Here is a 16,502-nt window from a genome sequence, read left to right on the forward strand (position 1 = left end):
CACATAGGTATACCAAAACATATTGTGTGACCATAAAAGGTACTAAAGTTGCTCGGTATGCTAGTTAAGGCACTAAAGATGTAAAAGCATAGATTCCATAAATGTTATATTTTCACGTGGGTATGAAAAAATTAATTTTGGAGCCCCAAAACTTGCAAAACTTCTTAATAAGCTAGTTAAGGCATAAAAGTTACAAACCAAAAATTCCAGAAACCTTATGGTTTCATATTGTTATAGCAAAATGTACCGTGAGGACTCAAAAGTAGCGTAAAGTTGCCTCTAGGCTACTTAAGTTATAAAAGTTTCCAAAGCACCAACTCCACAAATGTTATGACTTTCATTTAGGTATGCAAAACCATATTGTTGATACATGAAAGGTGTTTAAAGTTGTCTGGTAGGCTATTTATGACATAAAAGTTAGAAAAGCTCCTTTTTCAATAACCTTATAGTTTTCACACCGGTATGGAAAACCATTCCATAAGGCTCTTAAATGTGCAGAAAGTTGCCCAAAAAGGTAGTAAAGGCATAGAATTTGCAAGAGCATATATTCCATAATTTTTATGGTTTTTGCATGTGTATGCAAAAACATATTGTAGGGCCTTAAAAGCTGTATAAAGTTTCTAAATACTAGCTTTTGCAAATATGCCTAAAATAATCTAGAATGCTATTTGAAACATAAAAGTTTCTAAAACACCAATTTCACAAACCTTATAGTTTTCGTATTGGTATGTAAAAACATATATGGGGCAACGAAAGGTGTCTAATTTTGTTTGTTACGTTAGTTAAGGCAAAAAAATAGCAATAGCCCAAATTCCATACGGTATGCAAAAATATATTGCGAGGCCCTGAAAAGTGTTTAAAGTTTTATGGTAGGCTAGTTAAGGGAAAACTTTTGCAAAATCCCCAGTTTCACAAGCCTTATGGAATTCACACCAATATTAAAAATGCGTTGTGTAGCCTCGAAAGGTTGTAAAGTTTCCTAATAGGCTAATTAAGGCTCAAAAGTTGTAAAAGTTTAAATTCCATAAATCATATGGTTTTTGTGTTCATATGCAAAAATATATCATGGGGCCTTAAAAGGAGGCTAAAATTACTTGATAGATAATTATCAAAAAGTGTGTAAAGTGTCCTGCATAAAAGTTGCAAAAGTTCAAACTCAACAAACCTCGTGGTTTTTCATATAGGATGGAAAAACATTACATAAGACCCCGAAAGGGGTGTAGATTTTCCCAATAGGCTAGTTTAAGGCATTAAAGTTGCAACATCCCAAATTTCACAAACCTTATGGTTTTCACTTGTGTATGCAAAAACATATTGTGAGCCCTGAAAGGTGCCTAAAATTTTCTAATAGGATGATAACATTAATTCCATTAACCTTATTAGAAAATTTTGGGACCATGAAAGGGCCTAAAGTTATTTGGTAGGATAATTAAGACATAGGTTGCAAAAGCCTAAATTTCACAAACCTTATGGTTCTTTCACAAGTATGAAAACACATTCAGTGAAGCCTTGAATTGTGCATGAAGTTTTGTGGAAGGCTAGTTATGGTTTATTGTAAAAACCACCAATTCAAGAAACCTTATAATTTTTGTAGCCCTAAAATTTGTATAAAGAAGCCAAATAGGCTAGTTGAGGCACCAAAGTTGCAAAATCTCTAATTATTAAATCCTTATATTTCTCAAGCTGATATAAAAAAGTTTTCTATAAGGCCACGAAAGGTGCCTAAAGTTGTATGGTATACTATATTTAAGGAACAAGATTTGTTAAGGCACCAATTTCACAAATCTTATGGTTTTTCCCATTGAAAACATATCGTAAGGCTACAAAAGGTGCTTGGTGTGTCAAATGAGGCACCAAAGTTGCAAAAGCTCCAATTCCACAATCCTTTTAGTTTTTTCTTAAGTATGTAAAAACATATCATAAGCCCTCTTAAAAAATGTCTAAAGTTATGCGATAGGCTGTTTAAAGCACAAAAAATGCCAAATCACCAATTTTACAAACCTTATGGTTTTTGCACTGGTATGGGCTATAAAATATGCCTAAAGTTATTCAATAGGCTAGTTAAAGCACAAAAGTTACAATAGGCCCAATTCCACAAGGTATGATATCATAATGCCCTAAAAAGTGCCTAAAGTTGCACGGTAGGCAAGTTATGGAAAAAATGTTGCAAAAGCCCCGATTCCATAAACCTAATGGAATTCGCACCAATAGTAAAAATGTACCGCATAAAAGTTTTAAAAGCATGAATTCCGTAAACCATATAGTTTTCACATTGGTATTTAAAAACATATCATAAGGCCACAAAAAATGTCTAAGGTTTTCAGCAAGATAGTTAAGGCACAAAGTTGTAAAAGCCCAATTCTCACAAACCTTATGGTTTTTGCACATGTATTCAAAAAAAAATAAAAATTAAGAGGCCTTAAAAGGTTTCATTAGACTAGTGAAGGCATAAAAGTTGCAAAAACTCCATTTTATAATCCTTATGGTTTTCTCACTAGTATACAAAAATATACAGCAAAGCTTTGAAAGGTGCCTAAAGTTTTTTAGTAGGTTATTTAAAGCACGAAAGTCGTCAAAGCATCAATTTCATAAACCTTATGGTTTTTGCATGGGTATGCAAGAAATTCCATGACGAGAGCCTTGTTCTTTTGGTTGATTTACCATAGGTTTGTTTGTGTAAAACCTAGAGCAACCCTATATTGCATTGCAAGTCTTTTGTTTTAGGCCATCTGAGTTGAGTTTAGGCCATTGTTGTTCAAGGCAATAAAATTCATTGATAGTGATTACTGATAAATCTATAAATTTATTAGGAGCATGTCTAAGACTATTAATGTAACATCCCCATATCCGAGATTAAGCAACAATCTCATGTCAACTAATACACAGAGTAATTTAATATGTGTAAGGTGTTCATATTAAATTTTTACTGAAATTTTCACTAAAATTTCGGTAGAGTCTCCCCTACATCGGGAAGTCCCAAGTTATCGACATTTAACCTGTTTATACTTCTAATATTTCACATCTCATAACTCAATCATGACCCAATCGTCCTGGGTCTCAATCCCACAAACATCATCGTCATCACAACCATAATATTTATAACATACATTGAACAACAAATATCATTATAGAGGAATAATGAGATAAACATGTATACATGGACACATTCATATGAAATTCAGAGTTAAGATTATCTATTCAAGTTTAAACATTAATTATACAAATTAAGTTATATAAAAGTTGTAATATTACAAAATACAAAGGTATACTCCCTAGAACCTAGAATTACAAAAAGTAAACATAAGTTAGGATCTACTCCTATCGTGCATGCGAGGGTCCTGAAACAAAATATGTATTATTGAAACATGAATATCAAAATAGATATAATAACACAAATATCCAGCAATTTAAAAAGGCAAACATGCATTCATATTTTATTCACTTCTCCCTTCTGGTTTTCATTGGAAACTCTTTCTTATTCAACTATTAAAAACCGTTTTCTCTTCCATTATCAACCTCCATTCAAGATTTCATAAGATCAACCATGATTATTTCTGCTTAACACATTACCGAAAATAATTTCACTGGTATCATCATCACCCCGTAGGAGTCGATGCAAGGTAATCCCCTTCCCCGGGATCCTGATATACACTAAATATATGCTAGGCAATACATGGTGATCCCCTTACCCGGGATCCTAACATACACTAAATGTATGCTAGTCCACGCCCTATATCACACTTCTCATATTTTCGTTGTCAGCCATAATTTCATTGCTTAGAAATTCACACAACAACCTTTCACCTCGAATACACATACATTCAGAATACTATCTAAAATATCGACATCATTACACAACTTTCCTCCTTTCATATAATATCCAACATTCGGTAATTCACCTTTCACATCAATAACATATTAAATTATGGAATTTAACTAGAAAGTATAGGTGCGGATCACCTACCTACAATAGAAGCCCTACTCGTGCTCCCCTGCTGTTGTTGCTGCTGCACCACGCCTGTTGTCCCTCCTGCGAATCACATGTTTATCTCATAAATTTTCCTCATTCAAGGATATGTTTTATAATAACCATATCAATAACCAATAAGTCTTTCTTTTAATCATTTCTTTATATTTCACCAATTAATATTGTCGTTCTTTGTCCAACCATAGTTATCATTCCTTTCTTTATATTTGAACTGTTACTGTTTAAATCTCGAACTATTACTGTCTAACCGTTACTATCTAGACATTGGACAATTACTATCCAACCATTACTGTCTTGAACTGTTATTGTATTGAACTGTTACTGTCTAGACATTGAACTGTTACTGTCAAGACATTGGACTGTTACTGTCCAACTGTTACTGTCTAGACATTGGACTGTTACTATCCAACCATTACTGTCTTGAACTGTTATTGTATTGAATCATTACTGTCTAGACATTGAACTGTTACTGTCTAGACATTGGACTGTTACTGTCCAACCGTTACTGTCCAACCTCTCCTCAGATTATTAACTATATCCAGAGTTATAGAACTCCGTTTCAAGCGAGATTGGTCTCGTTAGAAAGCTAAAACTTGAGGCTACAAGTTCTCTGAAGGAAGGAGAACCCAGTTCTGCCCCCAAGATAGTCAAAATTGCTCATCAACTAATCAGTCCTACTGACCTACAGGGTCTGTCATGACCCAATCTCGGTTGGTGACCCATAACTGGAGTTCTATAGCTCCAAATTAAGCATGGCCAATTTCCTTAGTTAGTGAACATCCAAAACTACAATTTCTATGAGGAACATGTTCCTAATTCCTTCATCCTTCTACCCAAAATCTCATCGAAAGTTGGGAGATGAGTTTGCCCAGATTCGTCACCCCTTCCATTCACACATAACATTCACAAACTACATTTTTTGGGTAAATTATCATGATTTCATGTCCCCAAATCATATACAACACATGAATTAACTTAATTTTAACATCTATTACATTTTTTCCAATTCAAGTCTAAGAACCCTAATCTCTAATTCAAAATCAAGACATCAATTCATAATCGAATTTGAAACGACTTATAGGACCATGATTAGAACATCTTACCTAGTAAGAATCAAGGTTTTGATCTTCAACCAGTCGAAGATTTTCGACTCTCCCTTTTTCCTATGGATAGCCGGCACTCCCCTCTCTCTTTTGTTCAAAATTTTCTTGTTAATCCCTTGCCCCTAAGTGTTTATTCTACGTATAAACCCTTAATCTTGGATGAGTTCTTAAAATTTGGTGTTTCTCTCTTGATTTGCAAGAATGGATACAAAAACTCCTCCTTTTCTTTCCTTATGGCTGCTGTAGATTTTTGGTGAGGAGATGAGTATTTATACTCTATAATTTCTCTTATTTGCACTTAGGCCTCATTTACTTTAAGTGTATTATTTTCTTCAATTAAATCCAACCCTCGACATTACCGGGTTTATTTATAATGTCTCGAATTATTTTGCTTAGAAAATTATATTCAAAAACTTTCGAATTCTTGTTTTTATTTAATCATTTGCATGAATTTCTTCATTTTATTTCCCATGTAGTTAGTTTGCAATTTAAGAAACCTTTATTTTTTCTCGGGGTTTACAATTATAACTTCTTCTTCTTCTTCTTCTTCTTCTTATAATAATAAAAATATTATTCTTAATAAAAAAAACTTAGAAAAAAGGCTATCTGACTAGAAAAATTTGTCAACTCCAAAATCTCATATTTATCAATCTAGGAAATTTAATTTATTATCTCATTATGTTATTAAGATGGTAAACACTATTCCAATAACTGTAGAGTATGACACCTTTAATCTCCTCTTCTAAAAGTTCATATATGAATATAAGAGCAAATGTAAATATTTGGATCTTAGACTTGTGTAATTTTGCCTCAAACCTTTTACAAAGATAGGATTAAACACCTTTACACTAATAGTGGTGAACGAAATGAGGCATAACATGTTTAAAGACTCCATAAATGAGTTTATAAAATCTATTTTGTGTGATGGATTAATTTATTCTCATTCTAGTACAAATGTCACGGTTTTCTTATATGATCCAATCATTTATGCATGCTTTGCCTGTAATTATCAACAAAAACTAAAAAACTAGGAGACAATCATTGTTCATATGAATAGTGAACCTACTACCTAGTTTGTTTTATATAATTTTTAAAGTTTTTTTTTCAATTGCATCATTTTATAGTCTAATTATATGAAATTAGGTTTGAAATTATAATAGAAATACAAAATCAAAAGATAAAGAACTAAAATGTAAAACACGAAGAAAAACATGACTTACCCAAAATTCACAATACTCTTTATTTTGACCTAAAAGCTTATTTTGTTTATTTTTATGTCCTTGAGTTAGAGAGAGAAGAGAGAAAGTTGCTGAAAAATAGTGAAAGAGTGAAATGGTTGATTTTCACGATTCCAACAACAAAAATGGTTAAGTTGGTGTCAATAGGTTCCATTCGATAAGGGAAGTTTAATGATGATGAGTTTCTCCTGTAAACATGTTTGAAAAAGAAGATTAGGTTCCATTTTTCTTTTTTGGTTGAGTTGATTTTGGTTTTATTGGGTGATTTTATGGTATTTTGAGGTTAGTAAGTGATTTAGAAAGGCTTTTGTAAAGTTTATCAGGTGTTTTTGTGTGAAAATACATTAAAAAATGAATTTTTAACCCAAAAAACCCTATCCCAAGATTTTTCGACCATCATAGTGGTGATAGAATTCTAAGATGGGAATAGCAAATGACATGGTCTACCCCTAGCTGGCGACATGTCACTTGTTTATTTAAAAAATAATAATAAAGGGAGGACAACATATCACTTGCCCTTTACAAAATAAATAAATAAATATGGCCTAGGATTGCGGGCCTCACCCAGGCCCTGACACGCTAGGCTACTTAGGCTTACTCGTCTGACCTGACCTGTTTTTTTAGATAAAAAAACCTTTAACATTCTATTTTTGATGATTTTTTTATTGTTTTTTCTTCATTTTTATCATTTAATATTGTGTTGATTTTGAACTGGTCTTTATTTTTTATCATATAACTAACAAAGAAATATTATTGAACCCATTGGAGTCCATAATCAAGGTCACGAGTTTGATGAATTAACCAAGGTTGATCAAAATTGATTCAATATGTCATCGTTTCAATGTAAAAAAAGAAAGATATCAACTTCAATTTTTTTAAAAGTCAAACTGGTTTTTACCGGTCATACAGGTTGTCGTTGAACCTATACATTTGGTCTTTGTTTTTTTTCTCCATTGATTTTTTTGTTTTATCTTTGGACCTGTGAAGTTGATTGGATCACATCAAGGCAACTCTTACATGATTTAATTTGAAACCTGGACTTGACTTGCTGGACCGAGTTTAATGACAATATCGAAGAATTCCTTGTATCTTGGATTTCTTTTTTGCATTTAAGTTTTTTTTGTTCAACTCACAGCATAGCAAAAAGTAAACTAGTAAAGACTTTAAAGGGTATGATATGATGCATGAATCACATAATTATTGAATTTGCTATAAAATTACGAGTGCTACAATCCCTTTAAAGTTATGAATGCTACAGTGTTTAAAGAGAGGAGCGTACTACTCTTTTTGCGAAATTATATGCTCCTAGTTATTCTATATCAGAAATATATAACGTAACATCTATTAGCGCTTCAAGAGAACAAACCTTAAAACAACTCCAACACGAAATTAATTCTCTAAAAAGAAAATTACAAGAGCTAAAAGGCCTAAGGCAAAGTAAATTCTGTATGAAAAAATGTCTTTAGCAAATGAAACCTTTTCTAATTTAGAAAAAGAATCTAAAAAATAAAGGAGGTTTCTAATCCTAATAAGAATTATATTAGCAGTCTTCAAAGACTAAATTAGAATAGGTTTCTAATTGAAAGGGTTTATGGCAAAAATGTATTACTGAAAATTACTTTGATAATTAATAATGATTTTAGTTTAAAAACTAAATCTTTTATTGATTCTAAGGATAATCTTAATTGCATTCGTGAAGGATTAGTTTCCATAAAGTATATGTCCAAAACTACCTGAATAATAATCACCACTAATAAGCAAAGTTTGCTTATAGAGTACAAACTCTCTAATGCAAAAATATACTGCAATGAAATATGTATTCCTATTCCTTTTGTTATGATAAAAGGTATAGGGCAAAAATTAATTCATAGAAACCTATTTCTGCATAGTATAACTACTTATTATACTATTGATAAGGGTATTACTTCATAAATTCAAGGATTTCTAATTTCTGCATGCAAGATATTCAGTATACCATACCAAATTAATCTCTTATCGGAGATAATAGAAACAAAAGAAAACTTTCTTAATTCTTTGAAGGATGAAGTGACAATTAAAAGACTAGCTAATTAGCTAGAATCTCTTAAAATTAAGGAGAAAATTGAATTTACCAATCATTAAAGAAACTAGTTACTTGACCCACACTCCATCACGGGTCAATGTTTTTTTTAAAAGCTAGGAATGTAGGCTATTTTGATATGTTTTTTATATAAAAAAATTCAAAGTATAAATTGAAAAGCTTATGCAAGCATTTAATCAACTAAATCAATAATCATCTATGTAAATAAACAAAAAAAAATCATTAACAATAAATAAAAGAGAAACTGAAAAAATTAAGAGATGGATGTAGGTCGAGATATTTGATCTTACAAATTGAGACATTTACTAGTTTGTGTCTAGTGAATTTGTTTATTAGAATCAATAAAAGATAGAAATAGAAACACATACGAAACTGATTGAATAAATAAAATAAAAAATATTTTTTTATAAAATAAAGCTCATTTGTATATAATAAAAAAAATTCTTCAAATATTAAATACAAAAAAAACTAAAAAAAAACTCTATTTAAAAAAGTCCTACAAAATCCACGGTCTAGGTCATGAGACTGAGATAAACCGATAAAGAAGAAAATAAATGATGTAAAATCATAAAAGAAAATGAGAAAAAAAGATCCTGAACCGCATAAACTTTTCAAACTTGTTACCCGTTAGATTGGAAGCACGATAAATGAAAAAACTACGAAGCACATTCCCCCAACAAATCAAATGCTGAAGGATAAAACTTGAAAAAAAATCAATCTCACAAAAAAATATGATTAAAAGAATGAGGGTGAAAATGAAAATAAAAAATAAATTAGAGGGCATCGAAAAAATTTAAATTGGAGAGTTAAATTGAAAAGAAAAAACTTTAACAACAAGAAAAAAATCGAAAGAATGAGGGATAAATTAAAAACAATAAAACAACATAAAATTTGATTGAAGGATAAAATTAAAAACCAACAAAAAATTAATAAAAAAGCCAAGGGAAAAAATCAGAAATCAAAAGAATAAGGACCGAATTGAAAAAAATAATATATGACAAATTGTAACTGAAGGACTAAATTAAAAATATAAAGTAATTTTATAAAAGGACCAAAGATGAAAAAAAGCAATAAAAAACATAGGGACTAAAATTAAAAAATCTAAAGAAAAGAGGATAGATGTGCACTTTCTTTGGAAGAGAGAAAAAAAAAGAAAAAAAAGGAAACGACCGCCGACAACAAATCACTCATCATTTGTTGCCATGCGCTGTCTTATAAGGAAGAGGACACGTTGGGGCTTTTAAAAACACGACAGAAAGGTAGGTTTGGCCACCGTATGGTGTCACACGCTCCAACAACTTTTTTGAATAAAAAAATATTTTTCCAAATGAAAAATACTAGAATACCCTCCATGAACCTAAGAATTACAAAAAAAAATCTTGAAAGGACTTATATGCCCCCAGGGTCATGCCTTGATTTATCTTTTCTGAGGGTAAAAATGTATTTTTAATGTACTCTAATAAATGAAAAGTCGGAAAGGCTCTTGGTCAACAACTCTAATTTTTTTACATGAGGACTAAATAAGTATTTTTAACATTTTAAAAGTTTTTGAATAGACTAAATAACCCTTGATCATATCTCTAGATTTTGTTGACTTTACGAGTAAAAATGTGTTTTCACTATGCAAAAAAATGAAAAAGACTAACATACCCTCGAACAATCTTCTAATGTTCAATGGACCTATGGAAAAGACTAAACTACTCTCAAAACAAAGCCTCTCATTTCTTTCTACATAAAGGCAAAATGATAATTTGACTGTAGCAATCCATAATAAATTATGTCTATAGCTGCAGTGAAGCTCCTACAACCTATAAGGTTTAAGTTAATTTGTGATGAAGTTCGAAATGCATTTTGGAATATAAAACAACAAATAGTTTTAATGAGAGAAATATCTCCACCAAACCTTAACCCATTCCTATGAATACTCGTCATTTAGAAATTTGTAAAAAGAGATCGAGGAACTCTTACAGAAGGTGTGTGTGCACACAAGTCATAGCCCATGGAGTTGTCCGGTATTCTATATGGAAAATGCTATTGAACTCGAAAGAGGAGTTTCATGATTAGTGATAAACTATAAACCACTTAATAAAACACTGGATTAAATATCATATTCTTATTAAGAGGGATCTTTTAAATAGGCTTAATAAAGCCAAAATCTTCTCTGAATTCAATATGAAATCTGGGTTTGGTAATGTGCTAGTCTCTAATTAATTGATGAACACTTCAAGCACTTCAATGCCTTTATCATGGCTATTAAAGTGGTTGGTTTAGTAGTTTCAGCTAAAAAGGTGAAACTATTTTATATAAAAGTCATATTTCTGGGGCATTATATTCAAACTAGGTTTATTGAGCCCATTGAAAGAGCGATCTAGTTTGCTAACAAAATCCCCAATAAAATTAAAGACGAAACTGTGTTGTAACAATCTTTGGGTTGTCTGAACTATATTTCAGAATTTTATCAACATTTGGCCTAAGATTGTTAATCTATTATCCCAAAAACTAAAGAAAAGCTCTTCATAATGGAATTTTAGGCATATTAGAGCAATTCAAAAGATCAAAGCTCGTGTAAAAGAACTTCCATGTCTATGCCTAGCTAATCTAAAAGCCTTCAAAATTGTTAAAACATATGGTTCTTAAATTGGCTAGGGGAGTGTCTTGAAACAAAAGGGTTAAGAGAAAATAACTATTAGTTAGGTTCATAATTGGTGCATGGAACCTTATCTAACAAAATTATTCAATGCTAAAAAAAAGACCTTATCAATAGTTCTTTATGTTTCTAAGTTTCAGGATGATTGGATCAATAAGCAATTCTTATTAAGAGTTAATTATGAATCTACAAAAGATATCCTAATCAAGGATGTTAAAAATATTTTTTTTCTAAATAAATATTTGCTAGATGGTAAGCTATCCTCTTTGTGTTTAATCTCGGCATTGAACACTTAAATGGATATTTAAACAATCTTCTAGATTCTCTAATGTGAGAATTATTACAAGGATTTTAAGTTAAAAACATAGTTGCAAGCAACTCGCGTAGTAGGAACAAAAGCCTTAATCTAAAGAGCATTTCGTCATACGAATCATCTTTTAATAAGAAGAATCCATTAAAAGATAAGACATTTTTCTAAAGAAGTTTATAAGGTTGCTATTCCACTAACTACCTAGAAGGAATATAAATATCCTTAAATTTCCCTGAATACAATGTTCATTTTTCTAATTGAAGAAAGATTATTAGCTATTCCTTTAAAAGAAGTACATGGTATTGTCTTTAATGATCACTTTGTCACGTTATGTTGTCACACTCATACATAAATAGAACTCTCCAACATAAAGTGAGAGAATATATGAAAAATTGGAATCGCCATTTAGTAATTAGAGGAATCCTAAAGATTAGCATTAGTTCTAGAGATTAAAGTAAGGGGCTAGTTATACTTATGGGAAGAACGATATTACCCTTACCGCATCCTTTCTCACAAAAGATTACTTTTACTATGTGTTTTCTCCTAAATCTATCTTTTTTATTGCCATTAATAATCCTAATTATTTTCTAAGCTTATTTACAATTATATTTTAATTTATTTCTAATTATTTGTGAAAAATTTGATGTTGTTCCCTAAAAATAGGAGACTCGTCGATTAGGCTTTTCGTGAAAATTTTGACATCAATCCCTTAAAAATGACACTTGTCGATTGGAGATTTCATGAAAACTTTGACATTGGTCCATTTAAAATAGAAGACTTGTTGTTTAGACCATTTAAAAACTTGGACATTGGTCCCTTAAAAAAAAACTTGTCAATTAGTCCATTTGTGAGAATTTTGACATCAATCCGTTAAAAAAAAGACTTGTTGATTTGGCCATGCATGAAAGATTTTAACATCAGTCCCTTAAAAAGGTAGACTTATTGAATTGATTATTTCTAAAATGAGTATTAGATCCATAGAGATGATAAACTTTGAATTAAGCTTGGCCCATTCACTTTGGTTAATTTTAAAAACAAACCCAAAGGCCACCACTATCACTTAATGGGTATTAGAGTTGACCCAACCCAAAGTATTATATTATGTTTGCAAAAAATATTACATAATATAAAAAATAAATTTACATGAATAAAATCATTTTTATTCATTTTTCTTAATTTTAAAGTTTTAGTATTTTTTTTATGAGAATGCTATTACTAAAAATATTTAGAATCACACAACATACATAAATCAAGTTCATGCAAAAACATATCGACATACATGAAATTAAACGCATGAATAACATAAATATTCATTTAGGGGTTTGAAATCTACATTCAAGGTAGAAAAACATAAATGAATGTTGGAATATCCTACTGGCCATGTGGCGTGCATGTGGCTAACGCATTAACTTGTTGAATTTTATGTATTGGAACATGTGTGTTCATCATGTAACAGCCAAATATACCTTCAAAAGGATATTCAAAACTTATGAAACTCGACTTGGCCCAATACGTTGACTTGAACCCCGAAGACCCAGGGCCTTGGTGGAGTCTCAAACGACAAAAACCCAAAGGGCAATTGGCTTGGTCAGACCTTGGTGACCCTCTGGGTCAACCCAAAACTAGGGTGACACAACGTAACCTAGGTGAGACCGGTTTTTTTTTAACATTTTTTTTAATAAACCTAAAAAATTATCAAATTAATTTTTGAGTACTTAGCCTTACATTTTTTTTTATAGCCTACTTCCACGTGAATTTTTTATTAACTTTTTATGTGGGATAACTATATATAGCCTACATTTACATGGATTGTTTCTTAGCTTTCTGATATGAGATAACTATATTACACTTCATGTCTCACATTTCTTTTTTATAGCTTACATCCACATAGATTTGTTTTAAAAAACTTTTGATGTGGAATTTTTAATGTTGGATAATTATACTACATTTCATACCTCACATCTTTTTATAATCTATATCCACATGAACTGTTTCTTAATTTTTTAATGTGGGATAATTATATAGAGCTTATATTTTCTTAATAAACCCAAAAAATATATAATAATTTATTAATAATTTTCCCCACATATCTTTTTTTATAGCTCGCATCCACATGAATTGTTTCTTAACTTTTTAATATGAGATAACTTTATATAGCCTATATTCATATGAATTGTATCTTAACTTTTTGATTTGGGATAACTATACTACGTTTCATGCCTCACATTTCTTTTTTATAACCTACATTCATATGAATTGTTTTCTTAACTTCTTGATGTAGAATAACTATATATAGTCTACATTCATATGGATTATTTCTTAACTTTTTGATGTAGGATAACTATACTACACTTCATGCCTCACATTTCTTTTATAGCCTACATCTACATAGATTTTTTTTAAAAAAAATTCTTGATGTGGGATTTTTAATGTGGAATAATTGTACTACATTTCATGCCTCATATTGTTTTCTAGCCTACATCCACATGAATTGTTTCTTAATTTCTTGATATGGGATAACTATATAGCCTATATTTTTTTAACAAACCCAAAAAATATATAATTAATTTATGACTACTTTGCCCCACATATCTTTTTTTATAGCCTGTATCCATATAGATTGTTTCTTAACTTTTCAATATGAGATAACTTTATATAACTTACATCCACATGTGTTGTTCCTTAACTTTTAATATGAGATAATTATACTACACTTTGTGCCTCACATTTTTTTTTTTATAGCCTACATCCATATGAGTTGTTACTTAACATTTTGATGTGGAATAACTATATGTAACCTATATTCATATTGATTGTTTCTTAGCTTTTTATTTTTTATTTTTTAATATTATTATATTATTATTAAATATATGGCATGAGCCCGGTCCAACCAACTAGGCTGGACCAAGCCGGGTTAGGCTGACTGGCAGCCCAACAAGCTTCTCTCTCTCTTTTCTTTATTTATTGGGCTGGAATGGGTCCTGCCCATCTTCACATAATCACTAGCCCAACCTACTAACCATGTGAATTGGTTAATTTTTGTATGCAAAACCAATGTTTTGCATGTAAATGGCTGCCCCATTTTCAGCCAAAAAAGGGGAAGAAGAAGGTTACCAGTTGTGGGGGATTGCTGGCCGACAGTGCTGGGAAGGCCGATGTGCTGTTGGTGGCGGCGCTGGCAACGGAGGCACGACAAAAGAAGAGGAACAAAATGGCTGGCAAAGAAAAAGAAAAAATATGGGAAGAAAAGCTAATTTTTCTCTAGCTTTGGGCTCTCATTTCTTCTCCCTCAGGGCATGGAATCCACCCCTATTTATAGGGGGTAGAAGAGAGACACTTTGTCTCTTTTGGGAACAAATCTTGGTCCTTGATTTGAACCGGAAGGATCTTAACCATTGGTTGAAAGTGGCAATCATAGACTATCAGATTTTGACAACTCAAGGCTGCATGAGTTGACCACTTTAGGATTGCGTCGAGGTTGCTATGATGTTAATCGACCAGAAAAAACCATATCGGGGTATGGTCGATTGTCAGGCCATCATTTTCGTGTAAGTTTTGTCAAATTTAGTGGATAGATGAAGCATTAAATGCCCCTAAAAAGTAGTCCCTGAGTAGTCATTTCGGGCTTAAATGAAGAAGATAAACAGTAACCAGACGATAAGTTGTCTGGTTAGTCTTTTTTTTTTACTGTTTGGGTAAAAAACAGCGCTGTTTTGGTCAAAACATGCCATTTCATTTAAATGAAACGATGCCATTTTGGCTTTTGAGGTTTTAATTTAGAGATTTGGGTAAAGTTCAATTTGGTCATCTAACTTTTAATTTCTTTCAATTACACCCCTAATTGACCCTAAACTTCCAATTTTATACAATTTTGCCTTTGCCGTAACGCCTTTTTCACAATAGTCCTTGGTCTTGGATTTATGCAATTTGACCCTCAATTGACCATTGCATTTTTAATTTTCTTCAATTTAATCCCTGATTTCAATCAATTGAGTCCTCATAGTTCTGCGCCTTTTACAAAATGGTCATTGGCTGCGAATTTCTTCAATTTAACTCCTAATTGACACCAAAACTTTGATTACTTTTTTTATGATTTTACCCCTAATTTGAACCAATTGACTTCGTAAAAATTTAGTTTGGTCTCCTAAAATTTCAATCTTCTCAATCAAGGTCAAATTAGGCTTCCAAACTTAATTTTTCACCAATTAAACCCCTAATAAAATTAATTTGACTCATTTAAGGTATAATTAAGTCCTTGCACCTAGTTAAACCCTTTAATTGGACCCAAATTAATTTTTAAATATAATTAAACTTTAATTTAGTCCATTATTAAAATCAAATTGGCATATTAAAAATATATTTATGTCCTTAGATTTAATTTTTATGCAGATTATTCCAATAATAATTTAATTCGACCTTGAATCTGCATTGTCTTTTCAGTTTTAGATATAATAGGGTAAAATTATGCTTCTGATTCCATCCAAAATTACAGCTTGATTTGAAATCCTTTCTCAACCAGCTTTTTTCACGACACCAATCGCCTTGCTATTATTATTTTATTTTTTATTTTTATTTTGAAAAGAAAAAAGTAAAAAGTTTGGGGAATAACCCAAAAATGGGTTATAACAATCCACATGAATTGTTCTTAATTTTTTGATGTGTGATAACTATATATAGCCTACGTTTTTTTAATAAACCCAAAAAATATAAAATTAATTTATGAATTTTGAGCCTCACATATTTTGTTTTATAGCATACATCCAAATGAATTGTTTCTTAACTTTACGATGTTTGATAACTATATATAGTCTACTTCCACATTGTTTTTTAATTTTTTGATATTGAATAACTATACTACACTTCATGCCTCATATTTGTTTTATAGCCTAAATCCATATAGATTGTTTCTTTATTTTTTGATGTTAGATTTTCAGTGTCGGATACTTATACTACACTTCATGCCTCGTTTTTGTTTATAACGTACATCCATATGAATTATTTTTTAATTTTTTCTTGCGGGATAACTATATATAGCCTATATTTTTTTTAATAAACCCAAAAAACATAAAATTAATTTATGAATACTTTGCCCCACATATCTTTTTTTATTGCCTATATCCACATGAATTATTTTTA

This window comes from Populus trichocarpa, chromosome 6, assembly GCF_000002775.5.
Source record: "Populus trichocarpa isolate Nisqually-1 chromosome 6, P.trichocarpa_v4.1, whole genome shotgun sequence".
In the NCBI taxonomy this organism is placed as follows: Eukaryota; Viridiplantae; Streptophyta; class Magnoliopsida; order Malpighiales; family Salicaceae; genus Populus; species Populus trichocarpa.